The sequence below is a fragment of the Artemia franciscana genome, chromosome 2 (genome assembly GCF_032884065.1).
Source record: "Artemia franciscana chromosome 2, ASM3288406v1, whole genome shotgun sequence".
Lineage (NCBI taxonomy): Eukaryota > Metazoa > Arthropoda > Branchiopoda > Anostraca > Artemiidae > Artemia > Artemia franciscana.
Genome location: NC_088864.1, coordinates 54349339 through 54359901, shown reverse-complemented (window position 1 = coordinate 54359901; position 10563 = coordinate 54349339). Strand labels below are relative to the sequence as shown.

The window sequence follows — 10563 nt, the reverse complement described above, 5'->3', positions numbered from 1 at the left end:
CTGCTTTTCGCTAAATCAGTCATTTCCAGCCCCCGTACTGAGGACTTACTCCCTGATTTTCACAATCCCATTAGACTCCGACTCCCCCGGTCAGCCTCCTTAGCAATCCCAACTTACTCTCCGATCCATGCTGTTACAGAGAGGTTTCGTAAAAGTTTTATACCCTTTATTCTGGAACACCTTAATAATAATTCGTGATTATGTACTTGCCAAATTCCCCTTTTCCTCTATTGCCGTTTTTATTTTTTTCATTTACTGCAATGTTTTTGTAATTTAATTGTTAAGTTTACTGATTTGCCCTTTATCTTTGATGATTTTTCTTTTTTAATTTATTTTTAATTTTAAGTGTTTGACTTAATGTACTGTTTTGAATTCTTTTTTTTCTTAGCTTTTACTGACATATAAAGCGAATTCGGCTCTATAGAGCTTGTGATAGTCTTTTGAAAATAAATATTATCTTATCTTATCTCTCTTCTACGATCATTGGTTCAATATGATCACTCCTGGAAAAAAAAACAAATAAAAACAAATAAACACGCATCCGTGATCTTTCTTCTGGTAAAAAATGCAAAAACCCACATTTTTCAACATGAGAGCTTGAAACCTCTACAGTAGAATTCTCTGCTATACTGAATCAGATGGGGTGATTTTCATTAAGATCACTTGATATTTTGGGGGCGTTTCTCCTCTTTTTCAAAAATTGAGAAGATGTTATCAGTCTCCTAACTTTTGATGGGTACCATTAGATTTGATGAATTTTTACGTATTTTGAAGTAGTATCAAAATTTGATTCTTTTGATTTATGTATTATTATTAAGACTCTGCTTTTTAGAGCTTCGGTTACTGTTGAGCTTATAGGGAATCTTACAGTAACAAACTTACAGTTTGTTACCACGAACTGTTTGGTTATCTGTCTTCCAAGTTTTCATTCAAGGTAAGAACTGCACTTTATCTAACATGATTATTCAGCAGTTATCATACATTGCTCTGACAGATATTGACAAGCAAACTAATACAAAAAAAATTAACAGCCTCTAAATATAATATATATATATATATATATATATATATATATATATATATATATATATATATATATATATATATATATATATATATATATATATATATATATATATATATATATATATATATATATATATATATCTATATATATATAAAAATAAGTTGTCTGTCTGTGGATCTGTGGATCAGGTGACGTCATGTTTCTGTGTCGGCTGACGTCATGAAATTAGTTGTCAGGTGACGTCATGTTTCTGTGTCGGCTGACGTCATGAAATTAGTTGTCGTCATTTTTGCTTTGACGGTGACGTCATTCAAGTTATATAAGACATATGTTCACGTAGAAATCTATTAATGTTTAAGTTTACAATGACTGATGAAGATGCTCAAAACGCGCGCGGGGGGACTTGGGGGGCGCGAAGCGCCCCACCAAGCCCCCCCACGCGCGTAAGTCGTTACGCGCCATATTAGTTACGCGCCATTGTAGTTGTGTCCCTGTGTCCCACCTGTGAATACAGATAGATTTATATATGTGTTTCAAACTACGTAAAAATTGCGAATATACAACATTCTTGGCTTTACCATTGTCTGTGCATATACAAAGCCGTATGTACTAATAATGACGTCATATGCAAACGCTCTTTTTACAAACAAACAAACATGCATACACACAACTCGTTTTTATATAGCTAGATAGATAGATAGATGCAATACAAATTAACTGCGTAAAACTTGCGAATATACAACATTCTTCGCTGTCCAATTGTCGCTGCATATAAATAGATTGTCAGGTTTACCGACCCTCGAACATGCAACGTACAATTGTCCATGGGAAAAACAATCAGTATTAAGATCTATACCACATTTTTCTAATGGTTGACCTTGAGCTTTGTTAATGGTGATTGCAAATGCTAATCGAATTGGGAATTGCAATCTTTTAAATTGAAAAGGCAGATCCGTTGGAATCATGGGAATGCGAGGAATAAGAACAGCCTCACCCTCAAAAGGCCCTGTCAACATTGTGGCCTCTATTAGGTTTTCCATTGTTTTTTTTTACGGCAAGTCGAGTGCCATTGCAAAGCTTTGGTGGGTTTATATTTCTTAAAAGTATTATTGGTACGCCTATTTTTAGCTGTAGCACGTGTGGTGGAAACCCTGAAAGATCTATGGAATTTAAAAATTCATATGGATAATTAACCGCTTCATTTGGTTCCAAAACTGTGTCGACTGACTTGTAAAGGACTGCCTGGTCTCGAATCTTGGTCAAAACAATATTGTTGATTTCGTGGACGTCTATATTTTTGGGTGCGAGAATCGCTCTTTCACTTAGCCATTTATTATTTTTATAATTTTTTAGAATATTCGGAAATACTTTTTCAATCAATTCATTTTTGGACGTCACTAAATTACAGAAATCAGCAGGTAGTTGTATACGTCCTGAAATTGAGTCTACTGGGAGCTTTCCGTTTCCAATTGCCAGCAATTGATCTGAAAATGTATGACCAGAGTCTTCGTTTTGCAATCGGACACGCATATTTGTAGTTAATTTTAATATTTTTACGTGTGCCCATAAATTAGAATTTTTCAGGCAAGCATTCATTTCGTCTGCAGGAGTTGATCTAGGTATTATAGGTAATGTTTGCCTGAAATCTCCCGCAAGCAATATTAATGTGCTGCCAAAGGGTTTCGACTTCCCTCTCAAATCTTTCAAGCATTGATCCAGAGCCTCGAGCGATTTTTGTGTGCCATTGTGCACTCATCCCAAATAATAAGTTTGCATTGCTGCAATACTTTACCCATCCCAGATGATTTGGAAATATTGCACGTGGGAGTTTCTGTAGAATGCAAATTCAGAGGCAATTTCAAAGCGGAATGAGCAGTTCTTCCACCAGGCAGCAATGTTGCGGCTATTCCGGACGACGCAATTGCCAACGCTATATCATTTTTTGATCGAATTGATGCCAGAATCAGTTTTATCACAAATGTTTTACCAGTACCTCCTGGCGCATCCAAAAAGAAAATTTCTCCAACGTTGTTATCGACACAATGCATTATCGTATCATAAATGTCTTTTTGTTCCAACGTTAACTTGGAAATGTTATTTTGTACATACGACAATAGATCACTCGTACTGTAACTTTGTTCACGATCCAATTCTACACATGTCGAAACAGCAGTGATACGGTTAGGTGAAGGCATTCCAAAATCCTGAAGAGGTTTGTTTGCCATACGTACGCACAAATCTTCTATAATAACTAAAGTCTAGTTATAAATTTCTGATGTAAAATCAAAACTCATATATAGACGTCTCTAACTGTTTTCGATGGAGTATATCTTCGGACATTTTTGACTTATATTTTTCCCATAACTGTGTAGGAGCTGATGGAGAGCAAGTTGTTAAAATGATGCCAAACAATGCACGAATTTCACTTGGGGTTGACGTTTCGCACGCGTCATTGATGCAGTTATCCCAGTGTTGGTCATTCTCCAATAAATTCAGAGCTTGGCATGCACTACGGTAAGTGTCATGTATAGTACCGTTTACAGTTTTCAAATACTCAAAGGATGTCGGACCGGGTACATTCACCAAAAGCAGGCGTAGAAAGAAGCATTCATGTTGATTGGGGTGAACGGTGTAGAGTCTTCCTATCGTGGTATCTTTGAAGATGGTAGGTTGGCCGTCGACTGACTTACCCTGTTTTCGACGTTCAAATACTTTATTTTTAGTATTCCACGTGTAATACGAAGGCACTTCAGTATACAGCAGTTTTTTTGCAAAAGAATCATTTTTGTAAAGCGAAAAAATAGCTGTTAATGTTGTATCCGGTGGATTCAGGACTCTTTGTTGCACGTTGGTTTCCGTGAAATAAACACGTTGACCATTCTGTAAATGTACCGCTAAGTGAACAACAGCTGGACTACGTTCATGTATCGGAAATGAAAGAATTCGCCAAACAGCTTCATTACTGCTTATGTATCTTCCAGCCTGATATTGTACGATTTCCTTGAAATCTTTGATTTCGGGCTGCAAGCCAAAAACTGCCATGTCACTGCCTTTGTTGACGTATTTACATATGTATTTGATTGCCTTTACGGAGTTACAGTATTCAACGTTTATGTGTGCATTAAATGTTTTTGATAATAATGGGGAATATGGAACAACCCACTGGTTATCTACTTCGATGGTGGTACCGTTACGCTTCTTTATTATTGCTGTTTTACCGCCATCTTCAGTAGATCTTCTTCTATATTGTTGGTAACCATCATTGCCAGTAATTGTGTTTGATACTAAAAGTCGAGGATATTGCTTTGTGCGACTTCCTTTGGCCATGCATGGTGAATTTTCGTTCAGTGCACCGCAAGGTCCATGTATCATATTTTTTACAATAATATCATGTAACCCCTTATCGACATTTTTATCAGGTATTTCAGGGGAAATCACATCATCAATTTCGTTCGAAGTAATTTTTTTATGTAGCCAGATTAGTATATGTGCGTGTGGCAAACCTCATTTTTGCCATTCCACTGAGTACATCCAGCATCGCACTGACCCAAACACTTCAAGTTTTACTATGTAGTTTATCAGTGATTTCAACTTTTGCCGGAAGACACGGGCCGTAATGTCATGCCTATGAACCGCCGATGGTCCTTGAAGTAAAAGCTGCAGTATCTCGTCCCAAGATTGATTACATGTAAATGTAATAAATAAATCTGGACGACCATAGAGACGAACATACGCAATGGCATCTTGAGCATATTCATGCATATGACGGGGACTGCCAGCATATGACGAAGGTAAAATTGTTAATCTTCCAACGTTTGTGGTATTACCGTCATTTATAACTGCATCTCGCAAATGAATTTATTGTTCAGAGCGGAGCTTGGTCTGATTCAGGCGGATATATAGCAAACGTTCTGATTCAATTTTAGCATACATATCAACGACAAATTGGTGAAACAATTCACGGCATTTTAAAATATAATTTTCTTCATCCTGCCGAATCATTAGTCTATAGGAATAATAATGCATTGCACTGCATTTCTTATTCATTTCTTTGTTAGTGGCTGGATTCATCAATTTAATATTAAAGTGATAGCCGTCGGCTCCATCCCAAAAAATGATAGGATATTGTAGGGCATCGATGAGTTTCAGCAATTCTTAACAACTGAGTGTTTCGCTTACGAAGAATAATATCTCGAGGTAAAAACTGATCACCGACCATAACGATTGCCACTTCGTCGATAGTTTTAGCATTGTATCTACGCACATGTTGGCCAGGAGGCGTTTTGTCAGCGGAAATAACAATTTTATGCGTATCAGTAGGCATCAAATCGATGGCTGTTTTGAACAGACGCACTAAATTATTATTTTCGTGGAAAAGATGTTGCAATTGGGAAACGATTGTCCTTTCAACGTTGGGATAAATTTCGCAACGTGCATTCAATTCAGAATTTCTATCACTGATGAAGTACAATTGTAAAAATTTATGATTCTCGCCTGAGAATGGTAGAAGGGACCCTGCTCTATGATAAATTTGCCCTTTTACTTTGAAAGTAGACATAAATTGATCTGGATTTTCGATTTGGGCTCCAAACGACGTCATTTGGAAACATGAGTTGTATTTTCTGATTTGTGACAAAAAACGCTTAGATTCTGACGTAGTTCCAGTAAGGAAAGTCTTCAATGGCTCTGGTGGTGCAGCCAATAGAGGAAGTTTAACTTTTCCTGAGGCGCAACACATTCCCAATGTTTCACCATTGAATTTCAAGGCCTTGCAATAGGGACAAATTTTAGACATTGTCCCGATTTGAACACATCTACTCAAGCTATAATCATCGACTGGGTTGTACCTGAATGCCAGGCGATAACTTTCAGGTTGCTCTGATTCCTCGGCACGCTTTCTTTTCTTACTTTCTCTATCAGCAGCAAGCCTGATTTCTTGCTGTTCTTGTGATTCCTCGGCACGCTTTCTTTTCTTACTTTCTCTATCAGCAGCAAGCCTGATTTCTTGCTGTTCTTGTAATTCCTCGGCACGCCTTCTTTTTTCACTTTCTCTTTTAGCAGCAAGTCTGCTTCCGCGTTGCTCTGGTAGTTCCTCGGCACGCTTTCTGTTCTTTCTTTCTCTATCAGCCTCAAGCCTGTTTCCTTGCTGTTCTTTTGATTCCTCGGCACGCTTTCTGTTCTTTCTTTCTCTATCAGCCTCAAGCCTGTTTCCTTGCTGTTCTTTTGATTCCTCGGCACGCTTTCTGTTCTTTCTTTCTCCATCAGCCTCAAGCCTGTTTCCTTGCTGTTCTTTTGATTCCTCGGCACGCTTTCTTTTCTGACTTTCTCTATCAGCAGCAAGTTTTTTGGCATAGACTCTTTGAGCATCTTCATCGGCTTTTGCCATTGTAAGTTCATCAGTCATTTTAAACTTAAACATTAATAGATTTCTACGTGAACATATGTCTTAAATATCTTGAATGACGTCACCGTCGTAGCAAAAATGACGACAACTAACTTGATGACGTCAGTCAACACAGAAACATGACGTCACCTGACAGACAGACAGACAAACAGACAGACAACTTATTTTTATATATATAGATATATATATATGTATATATATATATATATATATATATATATATATATATATATATATATATATATATATATATATATATATATATATATATATATATATATATATATATATATATATATATATATATATATATATATATATATATATATATATATATAACCGATAGTATTCCTTTTTATTTTTTGAATTCTATCCTTGTTTTCTCCCTTTTATGAGATCAATTAAAGTTCCGTTCATGTGTAAATGTGGTTATTATGGTCAAATTTGGAAAATTGGATTATACCGAAAAATTTCCGCAAGAAAGTAATTCTCTATCCCAAGATAATATATTCAGCAAATAAAACATCCCTAAAGCCAAAGAGATTTTTACACATTAATTTTTTATTTTCTTTAAGAAATGTATCTCTTCAAGTAATTGCAAGACGAGATATTTTCAGCCTGTTAATATACTTAAGTAGGTGTAATGCGCGGTGGAGCATTGTCAACGTTGCTAAAGTTGTCCAGTTGCACCGTTTTTTGGCACAATTAAGGCGTCCTGGTACGATGTGGTACATTTCTAAATTCTTTGGCATAATGCATATTTTCCTGTACATCTTGGTTTTACCAGCTCCATTTTACTCAGATATTTGTTTAAGTTTTAGTTTTTCATAAATTGTCTTTTTAAGGCAAATCTTTAACCTGCTCTTCGGGTGGCTAAAATTGTCTTCTTGCCGTACAATTTTAGCCGGAAAACTGGTACAGTTTACTTCAAAGAGTTGGCAACCCTGATCCAGATTTCTAACTTAAATTGCTGCAAATCGAGCGAAATAAAAGAGTAATGCCCTCGGTCAGCATTACTCTACCTTCTCAGACCATTCTTTTTTTTGTCTTTCTGGGGTTTATCCCACTTTTATAATAACAAAGATGGTGAAAATGAAATTACTTATCTTTAATTAGTTATAGGTTAAAAAGGGTGTTAGTGATGTTCGTTCTCCTTATTCTTGCTTTTATAAATTTTATTTTTCATCTTGCTCTTTGGTACCCAAAACGTAAAAGAGAAAAAAGTTTTATCTGCTGAAAGCCATTGCATGTCTCAACGATCTACAAACCTAATGTCTGATTGGTTGAAACAGACTCCTGACCTTGGTTGTCTTGGTTGTCTGACAACTTGGTTGTCTCCTGACCAGTGTTTAATCCGTTTGCTCTATTGATGTTTGTGTAGAAGCTTGTTTCATTTTGTTTCATTTTATTATTCTTTTTTCCACCACTATTTATCTATTTGATAAAGTAGGTAATATATATATACATTATTATTGTTATTATTATTATGTTTATGTTATTATTTATTATTTATTACTATTATTTGTTATTATTTATAAATATTTACTATTTATTTATTATTATGTTATTATTATATACATTATTATTATTATGTTTAATCCGTTTGCTCTATTGATGTTTGTGTGGAAGCTCGTTTCATATTGTTTCATTTTTATTATTCTTTTTTTCCACCACTATTTATCTATCTGATAAAGCAGGTAATATATATACATTATTATTGCTACATACGAGTATCTTGCAGGACAGTAAAAAATATAAACACGTGGGTCGCTTTTTCAGTGATTTTTCCATTATTCATAATTAATTATTTTTACAATAGAATTTCTTGTAGAAATCAGAAACATGACTAAGTGCTTTGAAAATCATTTTCATAGGTTCTTTTTCTAACTCTTTTTCTAACTACGCAAGTAGGGGGCGTTTGACGCATTTTGAGTAAAAAAAAATACAAGAACCCTGAGAACCATGTAAGGTTCTCAGGGATTAAGAGAATTGAAAAACAAGCTTCTTGGAGTCGATAAGAGGGGAAATTTTTGGGGTTGAAAAATTCGTGGGGAATAGATGTTTTATTAAGTGTTCTTTGAGGATTATGTTTATGTTAGTTTTGTTCTCTTAGTATTGTGCTCTCTTGCTTATTTTAATCTTTTTTTAATTGTTAAATTGATTCGTATAATTATTTTTGTTGGTTAATTGCTCTTTTTTCTATTGTTTTTATTTGTGGCCATGGCTCTGTTTTTTTCGTTGTTTTTTTTTCTTTATTTTGTGTCAAATATACTATACACTTCATTGTTAAGCTATAATATACAGTTAACCGGATTGGACCGATCAATAAATATGCCAAATTTGAGTGTGTAGGTTAAGAACTTCATATTAACAAAAATTGTCATACAAAGCGTTATGGATTTCTGCCGTCTAGCTTTTTCCCGCTGTATACATTAAGATACTTCTACTTCTAACAATCCCTTCAGCCTTAAAACTAGAAATACCTTAAAACACATCATTCTGCAACATTTAAGAAAGGGGATTGTTTTGGCAAGAAAAAAAAATAAACAAACTTTCCTTCCTTCTCTTGGTAAATTACCCCCCCCCAGTAAATTTTCTGGAAACGTCCTTTGATGCAAAACATTGTAGCTTTGGTGAATTTGGCCATTTTTTTCTTCTGACCAGGTGCAATTTCAAATTGAAATAAAAAAAAATTTCGTTGTTTTTTTTCTTTTTTTTGTGTCAAATATGATATACACTTCATTGTTAAGCTATAAACAGTTAACCGGATTGGACCGATCAATATATATGCCAAATTTGAGTGTGTAGGTTAAGAACTTCATATTAACAAAAATTGTCATACAAAGCGTTATGGATTTCTGCCGTCTAGCTTTTTCCCGCTGTATACATTAAGATACTTCTACTTCTAACAATCCCTTCGGCCTTAAAATTAGAAATACCTTAAAACACATCATTCTGCAACATTTAAGAAAGGGGATTGTTTTGGCGAGAAAAAAAAACAAACAAACTTTCCTTCCTTCTCTTGGTAAATTACCCCCCCCCCCCCAGTAAATTTTCTGGAAACGTCCTTTGATGCAAAACATTGTAGCTTTGGTGAATTTGGCCATTTTTTTCTTCTGACCAGGTGCAATTTCAAATTGAAATAAAAAAAAATACAGATATCCTAATGGAATACGCGTACAGTGAACGCCGGATAGTCACATCCAGGGATCACAAAAATCCATCCAAACAAACTTTAGATGCGTTTTTCAATTTATTTCAACCCCCTTCAAAAATGCCCCCCCCCCTCGAACAAAAATCATGGACGCGGCCTTTCTTAAGACCAAAAAATATGGATTTTTGGTTTTTTTAACTTACTGTTGCGTAGCGCTGGATTCACTCCTACTGATAAAATCTTTTGAATTTTTAAAGGTAAGTTTCAGTTAGAAACTTAATGAAAATTAACTATTAATATTAGGTTCAAATTTAATCAATGCAATCGTGCTAAGATGAAAGAGCTTTTTTAGGAATGGAAATGATAAAAGTTGGAAAATAAATTTGTAAATTAAGGCTAGAAAGAGAAAATTCCAGCGTCCTGTTGTAAATGTGTTTAAGGTAAATTCAAACCAAACAGTTCGTGGTAACGAACTGTAAGGATGGAGCGACCTGGCTCAATAGTAACCGAAACTCTAAAAAACGGAATTTTGATACCTATAGATATATCAAGAGAATTAGATCTTTATGCTGATTTCAAATATATAAGTTTCTAAAAGTCACATAATCTTAATGATAATCACATTATCAGATTCAGCGTATCAGAGAACCCTATTGTAGAAGTTTCAAGCTTCTATCTGTGAAAATTTGGAATTTCGTATTTTTGCCAAAAGAAAATCACGGATGAGTGTTTATTTTCTTTTTCAGGGCTGATTGTATCAACCCAGTCGTTCTAGAATATCGTGAGAGGACTCATTTGAACAAAATCAAAAGTTTTAGCGCCCTTTCGTGAGTGACCAAAATGATTTGAGGGCAACTAGGCACCCTCTCCCACCACTTTTTTCCTCAAAATCGTCCGATTAAAATTGTTATATAGCCATTTTGAGATTTCATCGTAGTTGAAAGGCCCAATAACTATGCCTTTGGTCATAACATGACC

General features: G+C 35.0%; 1 protein-coding gene across 2 annotated transcripts in view; it reads right to left on the bottom strand.

The window, feature by feature from the left end:
* The window catches only part of LOC136043753 (suppressor of lurcher protein 1-like), an 840975-nt gene that overhangs the window by 540950 nt on the left and 289462 nt on the right, over nt 1–10563 (bottom strand). The window lies entirely within an intron of this gene.